Here is a 12,009-nt window from a genome sequence, read left to right on the forward strand (position 1 = left end):
GAGGAAGACAACTGCATGAGCATCACCAAAATCTGATGTCAGCAGTGCTTATCACAACTTCTGTACAGTTATATTACACCATGTCCTCTAAGAATTCTCGATTCTGATTGGCTGGCAGGTGTGGATTAACTTTTATAGCATCCGCACAGTATAAAACGCACAGATATGACATAGGTGTTTGTTTATCAATCTGAAGTCATCACCAGTATTAAACTCTAAAGATAGCAACAGTGAGCTTTAGCAGAAGATCTTTGAGCTAAGGTCATGTGTGTAAGTAATAAGATTAATGATTATATTACCATCCCGTACTCACACTGCATCACTGTACAGCGGAATGTTTTGGGGTTGGTGAGCATGTAACTATCCGGTAAATTCCCTTAACGTTCGCATGTTTCCCTTCTCTCTCATCCTCATCACTTCCTACTTCCACCTTTGCTGTGACATTTCAACAAAGACAACATGCTAAAACAACAGTTTGTCTAGCATATTATACTGTATGATGTGTTTTCAAATCAATACGTTGGGCTTGTTGCATCGTGAAAAAGGGCTCATGACTGTCAATCAGCCATAACCTTGTCTCCATATCTATCTGCCGCAGAAGCAGGATCTCAGACAAACACGATCTGTAAAGACGGAAAACGCTTCACGTGTGTGACTGTTCTGTATTTTATGTCCAATTTGAATTGTATTTTAACAGACCTCCCCCCCCCATTTTGTTGTGATTTTAAATGTCATGTCCAATGCAGTTCTTCACATTATATGAAGTGCTTTAATTGCCTCTTTGTTTGAAAGCTTCTATAGAAATAAACAGTGCCATCAAATGTCTCTTGGACCAGTAATATACTGCACACACTTGTGTTTTGTGAATTGCACAAGGTGCTTACAGTGTAAAAAAAACAAAAAAAAACAATGTTGATGAGAGCTGTGAGACTGAATCAAAACTTTAAGTGAGTTTAGGGGAAAAAACGTAGTTTAGGTGATAAGCGTCTGTGGGCTTGTCACTAAGAGTTACTCTTTTTAAACATGAATCAGAGCAGCTGTGAGCTTTGGTAGCTATGGCAGTCAGTGAGACTTTGTCTAAAAGATCTTCTTCCTCCTAATCTTGTCAGCATCAAACTCGCCACGTTTTAGGCCAACAAATGCAATGTGAGACAAATACTCAACAGACTTCTAACTAATTTCTTTTTTCTTATCACTTTATCTCACTTGTCGACTACATTGTTTCTTTCCTTCTGTCTCATCACGTAATTTTCTGTGAGCTGACATGTTGAATGTTAACGCTTGTTAACGCTTGGATGAGATATTGCATCCTCCCAATTGCATGTAGGTGGTCCCCGCCTTTATTAAATAACTCATCGGTGAATATGAGTCAAGTCTCCCTCTGGGAGTACTTGGATTACACTGCTCTGTTCCAGCCCTCTGTCTTTCCCTTTATCACATCATTTTCATCTGGCTGCCTGAGCCAAGCATAAAATGTCAATCAGCTAGTAATGATCTCATGTGTTGAATCATAACATCAGATTGCAGGACGTGTGGAACCCAAGCATGTGAAAGCAAACACGCTGTGAGATATTGGGGCTTATATGCATGGCTCTGGGTTAATGTTTTGTCGTCAGTCAACATGGTTGCTATGAATGATGGAGTTGTTCCAATTCCTGAACAACAGCAAACGATGGGGTTGCAGGACAATGGCTGTTGGGTCAGTTTGGGCTGTTTTTGCTGAAGCCTTGGGACAAAAAAAGCGTCAGTGAAATTACAGTGTACTCCCGACACAGAATTAATAAGTACACGTCATTAAAATAATTGTTCCAGGCATTTTTTTTTAGGTTTTTAAAACCAAGTAACAGCAATTGTAATACCCTTGACAAGAAGTATCCATGCTCTGTCGGTCAGTCAATATACTTATTGTTCAGTCAAACTTTCATTAAACTCATAGAACTATATTTGAAAGTCTAAAATTAAGGAATATAAGATTTAAAATGTTTCAGGGGGGCAGAGCTTTAACAAATTGTCATACATTTCACTCAGTGTAAATAGACAGTACTGTAGCTTCAATGAACAGCTGGAACAAGCTGACACAGAATCCGTATGATGCCATCAGACCGCGTGGATCAACAACCCCAAGGTTGGTGAAGGGAGAACAACCAAAAACTTTAAGTTAAATAACAACTGGAGGATTTGGTCAATAATGTATAGGTGATAGAATAAGATTTTGAGTGCACACAGGTCCGCACCACGCTGTGTGTACATCCCCAGAGTTAGAAATTGTTGCAATTTAAAATGGACAAATTAAAGATCTTTGTTGCATGTCTTTTAAACCACAGAACAAAACTTGTTGCCTTGAGGCTGCAAAGTGTGTAAAAGGTCCCGCCCTGGTTGACTTGGCAGCTTTGAGCTGTTTTACCATTCAATTATCTGAACGGGGTGTGTGATGAACTCTGGGATAATAGCACCACCACCTTACTGTGTGGAAAACAGTAAAAACACGCTGGCATCTTTTATGCCATGTATTTCAAATCAAATCAACGTGTGGATGTCTGATTTTCACACATGCTTTGAACGGGTTCTCTCTACAGCATGGTCACTTTTATTTCCATTGTCAAAGTTGAAAAACTGCATGCAGTTCCTTTGTTCATTACTTACTTACTGAGAGAAAAGAGATCCTATAACCAGTGTGGCTTCTCGTCTGCTCCTTCTTCAGCATACTCCCTGAATGCAGCAGAGAGAAAGGCAGCCTTTGTGTGGTTATATTAAGTCACTAATCTGCAGAGTCAACAGGCAGAGGGTTTCTCTGCCCCTGTGGTTCTGTGGCAGCGGCCCTGTTTGGGTGATGGCTGCCATGGGGCTGCTTGTAAATGTCGTTTGTGTTACCCTTAATTCTCTTCTTCCCGACCCGTGTGTGGGTGTTGTGTGTGTGTTGTGTTGTGTGTTTGTGTGTGTGTGTGTGTGTGTGGGGTGTGTGGGTGTGTGTGTGTGTGTGGTGTGTGTGTGTGTTTTACTGATGCATATCTGGTGCTTCAAATGAGAGAGTCTCTCCAGTGGTAGGATTTTGGGTTTTTGGCCCACAGCAAATAATTGCCACCAACATACTTAGGCACTATTGCTTTTTCACTGAACACAGCTGCAGCCAAACAAATGACGCTGATGAGAGCGGTGAGACTGAACAAAACAGCAAAGTTGCTGGTTTGAAAACCCAAAATAAATTGGCTCAAAAAAGCTTTAAAACTTTAAAGAACAGAGGAGAACTGCAGAACCTGATAGTAGTCTTGCAATCTATGGTTAATGCATATATATATATATACATATACATATATACGGTATACACGTATATTTATATAGCCTATACATATATTTAGTTATAGCCACTTTAAACATATTTGCCATGGCACAGAAAGTAAGTATTTTTAAAACACTGGCATTTTACATCAAAAGTTGTCATTAAATGTTTTCCTGTTATACGTACATTATGTTGTTTTCTGCCGCTATGGGTCTATCAAAACAACGAATGTCAACCCAGACTTTTGATGACAGCATCAAGTGGCATTATGGGAGCTGGAGTTTTTAATTTTTTAACACAATTGCCAATTCACATATACAGATTCACGGATGGGTTTATCTATCACAGTTTTATCCACTTTACGTGTTGCCCACTTTAAATTTATTTGTGTCACTCTGATAAAACAGCTGCAGTTTCCCCCACATAATTACGTTTTTTCGATTCGATTTGTATTGGTAACGTCAGCTGGCTAACGTTAGTTGACCAGTTAGCGAGCAAGCATGCTAACATCAGCCACTCAGCTATCACAATATATTTCAGTCAATCCATATTGAATGGATCAATTAATAAGGTCTCTGCTGTATAACTGTGTTGCAAGTGGCATGTAATCGATGACAAAATGATGCTGTGTGGAAAGCAAGCTGTACTACAGTTACTGAGTATTATTCTGTGACATTGTATAATTTACATACTATCGAACGTACCATCTGGGTTCCCGTGTTTTGACGGACATTAGAGGAACCAGAGGGGTCAAAGTTTTTTGACGCCATGCAACTAAATGAAGCGTTCCGTAAATAACTTTTTTTTTGGGGGGGTTGAACCTTGAACATTGGTGATGTTCAACATTTGGGATGGAAGTAGACATCTCAACAAAATGTAAACCATAGCTATAGTTGTTTTGAGCCATTTCAATGTAGAACTGTTACATATTGTACCTTTAAGGAGTTTAGTAGATATGAATGAATCAAGCTATTGAAAATATCATTTTTTACATTTACATAAAAATAGACTATGAATGAAACCTTTGTGATGGTTTTATGGAAAATCATTGTCTTTCTGCTGACAAAATCGGGCCCAACTCTCCTCTCCCTTGTTTCTGTTTTTATCCCTCTATCACTCCACCAAACCTTATCCCTCTCTCAATCTCGGCCCCAAAGTGCTGTGACGTCTTGCGGTTGATTGTTCAAAGCATTTGCCAGTTGGGCTTCCACTTTGAGGAGAATTCTTGTGGTCAGCCACATGGTGGTTTCCACAGGGAAAACATTTTCATATTAACTGATAAAAGCTCTCAATAAGTGGAACACACTGCATGTTTTGTATATTTTGTGTACATGTGTGTTGCCTGTCAGCGTATGTTCATGCAAAAAAGAGATGGATGGCATGTGAAACCATGTGCAGATCTGGAAGAGGCCACCCACTCAGAGACTGTGGACTTGGCCGTTCCCAGGACTCTTACCCAGGCCAAACTTATCTTGGCCAATTTGGAAGGCTACCTCCTGATTATGGGAACATGCTGTACCTGCACTAATGAACACTAATGTGCTTTTTCAAGCTGTTTTCATAAGGAGTCTCAAATGGTAGTTAGTTGTGGACTTCATCAAATGCTTTTAAAATGCTATGTTCAAAAATCACGTTGGCACCACCCTGCTTCATATTCATCACATACTGCAACACAGTGGCTCCACGGAGCTCTGCTGGGGTTAGTGTTCCTCTCCTCTTTTCCTCACTGAGGTTTCTATGTGTCAAATTTATCCTCACACAGTCACTGACACAATCACAGTTTGGTTATGTTTAGACACCAAAAAAATACTAGTTGAAGCTATAATGCATAGTTTCTGTCCCCCCCTTGAGGAACTCTAATTAATGACAACAAAACTGTCATCCTCATGATGCAAACTTTTGGTGATCACGCACCACCTCGGCCCCTCCTCCATGCCACCGCTTCAGAAGAGGTAACTATCTTGTAATGTTGTCCTCTTTTCCTCCAAAGATGAACGCTGCTTTTTCCTTTCTCAGTGGTGACGTAAAACGTATCACTCGAGCTGCTGGGTGCAAATGTCTCCGGAGTACACTATTTTGTAATCATAGTGAGAAATACAGAGAGAGTTTTGGCTTAATTAGCTTTTTACAAACTCATTTGGCAATGGCTTAAATGTAACAGACATTCATTAATATGAAATGGTTGCGCGCTATAGCTTTAAGTTTAAAGAATGGGGTTAAAATCAGCTCATTTGTTATGTTACTTCACTACTTGTCTATATCCTCGACGTTCTACTTCTGGGATTGTTCCATTGCCAAAAGATATTCCACCGGATACATGTCTTTTTGCCAGTGTCCGTTTCCTTCTGCTTTCTTTGTGTTGCCATTCTAAACTCCGGTGGATTTATGAGGACTATGGTTAGCTGCTCCTTACATCTCTGCAGGGTAAATCCAGACAGCTAGCTAGACCATCTGTCCAATCTGAGTTTTCTCTCCGCTCATGACAATTGTGATTGGTTTAAAGAAATTCCAATAAACCAGAACGCGTTTTTCTCCCATCCCGGAATTCTATGTGGACTGGCCGGACCCTCCTTTGCAGCACTGTGGAGGAAGGTCTGTCAACGCAAAACAACTTCACTACAAAACAACAACTACAACAAATACAAAAAGTATTGTGTAATATGATCTGGTGTAGACGTGGAAGCATTCTGGTTGTTAACACAGTGTTCTACATGAATCCTTACTTTTGGATCATCCTCTTGCTTCTGAGCCACTCCAGCCATTAGTGTTATCTCAGGGTCAACTACAACCACCCTTTCTAATTTGTAAAACTGTGTTTGTGCATGTGAGACCACTCCCATACTTCTGACCATCCATTTCCCAGGAAGTCTCTATCTGCCCCATCAGCTAACAAAGAGTCAGGCTGGCTGTTCACACCAAAGGCCGTGCTGCACCCTGGGGCTTTGTGGTGCATTATCAACCCAGTGCGGTCCAGCCCGTCGTTATACTGACCTCCCCTCCCCTCCTTTCCCCTCAGGTGACAGCTGAACCATGCAGAGCAGTGAGAGCAGCCTCTGGCTACAGATCAATGACCTCCTCCTTGTTGAGGAAAAGGTTGCTCAGGTCATGTCACATTTGTTTTACTTAATGACAAAGAACAGAGCAAACAACTGTACGGAAAGGTTCGAAACATAGAGACGGAGTGCAACAAGATGCAAGGCTAAGGTATGCAAGTTGCCTCTGTCTTTGTGTCCTCTTCTCTTTCTTTTCGTCTTTCCCCCTCCATCATCCAGCAGGGACCACCAAGGCTCCTTTTTATCTTTGGGAAAGGTATCTGACTTTGACACCGAATCGAGCGAGGCACCGTTAGAGAGGGATGAAAGATGTGTGGTGAGGGGAGTAAGGTGGGAGGGCGAACACGGTTGAGAACACAAGACTTGGCAGGATGTTACTTTCTCTGGGCTGTTTTGTCAACAGGTGAAGATGTAATTGCACACTTGACTTGTATTGTTCTTGTTGAAGTCCTTTCAACGCTCCCCAGCCACTGTGAAGAACGGAAATTTAAAGAAATGAGAAAAGGAGGCTGTCAAGCCGGCCGATTGTGTGTTGATGTGACAACACTTTCCCCTGTCAGTTTGAATTGGTTTTTTTTCGTGACACAGTTCAACCAAAGCCATACCCATAATTCCTCCTGTTTGACCAAGTGTGAAAATGAGAATGAGAGATCAACCTACTGTTTCCAGTTTTTGAAATCAGAGCAACGGAGCGATGCAAGTATTTTTTTTAACAAACCAGAAATCAGAAGACTGTCAAAGGAAGTCTTTATTTAAAAAATTTCACTAAAAATTACTAGAAAACGTTTTTCTCCTAATACGGATTCATCAGTTCAAAACAACACGTTGTTAGATGATGTAAAGGGAGGCTTTTTTCACTCTTTCACTCAAACAACGAGCAAGTAAGTAAACGTGAGAAGGACGACTTTGAAATTTTTTTTTGTCCGTGACAGTGCAACAGGCTTTAAACTAGGGATGCACCGAATATTGAATCCATTAGTTAAAATTCTGCCAAATCCGAAACAAAATACCGAAACCTACTCCCGTCCTCAGTCCAGTAACACAGTACTAATGAAGTAAACACGGCTAATTAACGTACGTTTTTAGCTGTGACTGTCCTTCCTTTGCCGTACCTGCAGTTGCTGCATTTTCAGCTGCTGTCTGTGGATTCCTCCATGTACAACTCGTATTCTTTTGGATGTTTCAAACGCAAATGTTTTAACAGCGGCGATGTTGTGTATTGTTTGGGATCCTTGCCACCACAAGACAAATCGGCATTGCAAATTTAACACGTAGCTCAACTTGAATCACTTCCTTTTGACTGAAAGTACTGCCAAACATCACGTTTTCTGTTCACGAATTCCATTTTCCCTTTCTCACAGCCTACCGCATTGAACGGTCCACCTATGTAAACAACTCCCCAAAATCAACGCTGGCCAGCGTAGCACACGTGGTTTAGAAAATTTTCTAAGGTTTGGCAGACACAAAAACCCCGTCAAAATGCCCGATATTCAGCGGAAACCGAAGCCAATGATATTGAAATATAATCTTGTAAAGGTGTTATGGCGAACGTGTTAGCAAACAATTGCATATTTACACATCCAGCTGACATTAGCCATCATTCCCGCTGTCCACCCGACAAAATGCAACTCCAATATTCTCACTGCTTTTAGCTCTGTTTTGGTCTCCCTTGACTCCTGAGGGAAATGTCTGGCTCTTGAGCTGCTAAATGCTCCAAAATGTTCATTATCTTTGTCGCTAAGTCGTCTGATGCTGTTTGGGATACGGGGCAGTGGGTTTATCAAAGTTACACTTACAGTATGAGAGTGGTGAGACTGAACCAAAACAACACAACATGTGAGTTGTAAAAGCCAAATGAATGAAGTGAGAGATGTTAAAAGTTGTTGTATAGCTGAGTGGATAATAGGTCTATTAAAGCGCCTCATTTTTTTTTTTTTTTCATACATTTAGTGAAATCATTCCAACTGGACTTCCGAGCATTGCATGAGATCTATGAGTGACTTTCTTTCAGCAGGAGATTCAAGGAAAGTATGTATATCATAACAAGTATAACATAGCTCAGCCTCAACTTCAGGCCCCATCCTGTTTTGTTATATTATCTCACTGACAAAATGATCAGATTATGCAACCCTAACCTCCGTTACTACACTAAGAAGGCACAGGTGTGTGACAATAGTTTAAATCTGATGCATTGACTGTCTACATTGACTGTTTCTATTTCTTTTCACTTTATGAGTTTGAAATGTCCCTTTAATAGATCAATTAAGCATTATAAGTATTCTTACAATTCTTAAAATTGTACAATATAAATTGTGTTTATTATTAATGACACTATGACACATTAAGAACCTTTTACCCTTTTAAAGATAAACTAAAGTGGTGGGGTTTTTTTTTCTGGCTTTTGAAGCCAATGGACACAGCTCCGTGCAAACATGCAGGTGAACTATCGAGCCCCTGGTCTAAACCAGCTCACCAGAGGAATGAAGTAGAATTGTTCCTCTAACGTAAAGAAAAATAGCCTTAATAAATTTTAAATAGTCGGGGCACCCCTGAAATGGCAACAGATGTTTGAGGAAGAAGGGATGAAGTGGAGATGAAAGAGGAATTATGGTGAAGATAAAAAGATAAAGAGACATTTTTAAAGTAAAAGGAGGGAAGACACGAATGAATGTTGAGGATGAGAAAGATAACATCAGAGACGGGTGATGTTAAAGACTACAAAGAGGATTATGATCATCAAATACCAATTGGCCAGTATGTAAACCTTAAGACAAGGTGAGTTTCAAGTTCAACTTCAGTTAAAGGAACACATGTTGCCATACTGTATGATCTAAGAGAACCGTAAATCCTTCCATTTTTTTTACCACGAAAAACAAAAAAGGGCTAAAAGTGGTGAATTGTGGATCAAATTTCTATCCAACAGCAAAATGGTTACTTCAGATAAATATACATATGCATTCATTCTACACATGTGCTTACATTACAGAGGTCAAAGGAAGATTGCCCGTATCACCTGGCTCCTGCAGTTAGTCACTATAGTGATCATGATGGATGTGACACTGGCTGCCCTGCTGCTCACAGCTGGAATAAAAAATCCTGTCAGTTAATGTTTTACCTCTGGCCACCATCATGTGCAGGGTAAGAAGAAGAATGGGGAGTTGAGTACAGAGTACAGGAGGTCAACATGCTGTAATGGACAGGCTACTTCCTGCGTTGGCACGGGATGTAAAACGTGAGGTTCAGAACCGTCCTATCTGGGTGTAATTCCTGGGGATTCTCGGCTGAAATGCAGTTAAATGTTTGGTTTGGATGCTCTGCAGTCCTGTCAGTGGTCACACTGTCCACTGTTACACGTCAAACATCTGTATTATCTAAACTCAAAATAAACCAAAAAACCTCTGATGAGTGTTTTGCTTTTATTAAGTTTTGAGCTACATGATTTCTTTCGGTTGATAAAAACTAATGATCAACACTTATGAACCAGGGTTGGATTTCTTTTAATTTCTTTGGAGGGTGTTGGTGAGTTAAGCAAATCTAGCAGGCCCTGGCTTATTTTACCAATATTTGGCTGGTGGCTGTTGCCAATTTCCAAACTCTTCTCCTTTTTTTCCTCTTTCTCTTAACCACTCTCTTCACTGTCCCTCTCTCCTCCTGCAATCCTCTCTCTCTTTCTCTCTTGCTCTCTCTCTCTCCACCCTGCAGGCATGAACACACTTTATGACTGTTCCTCAGAAGTCTTCTGGCCTTAATCCTCCCTGAGCTTAGGAGACAGTTTGCTCCTCACTTCCCTGCTGTTTGATCCCACATATTGTCCTCCTCTGGTCGGCAGGGAAGAAAAGGGCAGGGCCGGGGTGAGAGAGCAAGGTGGAGAAAGAAAGCGATGCAGAACGGAGGGGACGAAGAACAAAGAAGACTGTGACTCTGCCAATATGAAAACAAGAAATAAATTCACCATTGCCAAGATGGATATCTTTTGTTTTTGAAGTCAGGGATGATTCGACTCAAATCCCTGGATTGAAGTTTTGATGCTGTTATTATGTATCGTGATGAGAGAGGGATGAAGAACAGAAGGAGAGGAGGAGGAGGCATGTATGTTATGAGTTCCTGTTGGGGAGGACAGCCATATCAAAGCCAGCGGGCAAATGTGATTTGTGATGAAACCTGCAAAATATTCATAAAGAATGATATCTCCGCATGAGAGAGGCAGCACTTTGATCTCAGTTAGGAGTGGCTGACAAGATGTTACAAATCAAAGAGGAGGGGAAAGAGGGAGGCGGAAAGATTTCATATTATTTCTCCGAATGTTTTGATGTTTTTTGTCTGAAGCGCGTCTGAAATTCTCTGGCAATCGCCTCTTCATGTCAGGACAGAAATGGGAAAATTTTGATGCGGGAGAAGAGGATAGAGTCATGATGGAAACCATTCACAAGTAGAAAAAAACAGTGTTGTTCATAGGGTATGGACATGGTAGTGTGATTGGTGATTTTTCTTTCTTTGTCTAGAAAAAGACAATACTGAACCCCCTCGTGTGAGAGCATCTTGAAGGAATCCAGATCTCTGCGGAAGGCAAGCTGGCACCTGACGGCTGGACAAAGCCAAGGCCAAAAGGTTGGGAGTCAAAGGTCAGGAGCTCAGGCCTGATGTGGAAGCAGAAGAAAAACCAGTGAATCACCTTTTATCATTTTGTCTCTTTCTCATTAACTGTCTAGCTCCTTGGGAGGCTGAGGAGCAGCTGTTCTTTTTGGGGAAAGCTGATTGATGAATTCAGTTGCATGTTTTCCTTCTCTTTGCTAGTTGGCTCTCTTTTTTTTGTCTCATCTTCTCTCATTGTGCCTGTGATATATATCTTTGTTGTCATTTTACGACTAGTTATGCTTCATTTTTAGTGAGACTAACAGTCTACAGCTCTGTGAGGCTGCACTCAGACCTGAATGCTAACGCCCTCATGCTAAAACGCTCACAGTTATGATGCTACCATAGTGCCATATTTATTATGTTCACCATCTTAGGTTAGTGTGTTAGCATGCTTACACTTGCTAATTAGCACAAAACACAAAGTACAGCTGAGGCTGATGGAACTGTCATTAGTTTTGCATTAATCAAAGTACTGTATTGGAACGTTAATGCCTAAACCAAATTTGAATGGTAATCCATCCAGTTGTTTTCAAGACATTTCCCTTTGAATAAGAAATGTCCCCCCTCATGGTGGCGCTAGAGAAAAGGTCAGGGGATCACTGAAGACAGAGTTTATCCTGCAGGGCTGAAACCATGTGGCTATTCCATACCAAATACCCAAGGAACAAAAGTCACAGAAATAATTTAAATTTGTCACTATACTAATAAACTACAGCTGAAAAATTCCCCACATGACGTTTTAGGAAAGTATTTAGCATGTTAAAAATGGAACTTTTTGACACATTATTAAAGATTAACATCTTCAGGACAGAGTGCATGTTGGATTGGCTCAAAATAAACCACAGTTTCCCATATTCTTGATAATGTATGAACATGTCAATCAGTGCAGCAATGGGGCTCACTGATTTTTTTGGACAAAAAAAGGAGCTCTTTGTGTAGGTTTTGACTACGCAGACAATTATTGGTACTGTAGGATCGGTTGCTTGTTGGTTTTGGACTGTTCTGACTATGTCTTCATAATAAGAATAATATGCTGTATGTCTT

Source organism: Etheostoma spectabile, chromosome 2 (assembly GCF_008692095.1).
Source record: "Etheostoma spectabile isolate EspeVRDwgs_2016 chromosome 2, UIUC_Espe_1.0, whole genome shotgun sequence".
NCBI lineage: Eukaryota > Metazoa > Chordata > Actinopteri > Perciformes > Percidae > Etheostoma > Etheostoma spectabile.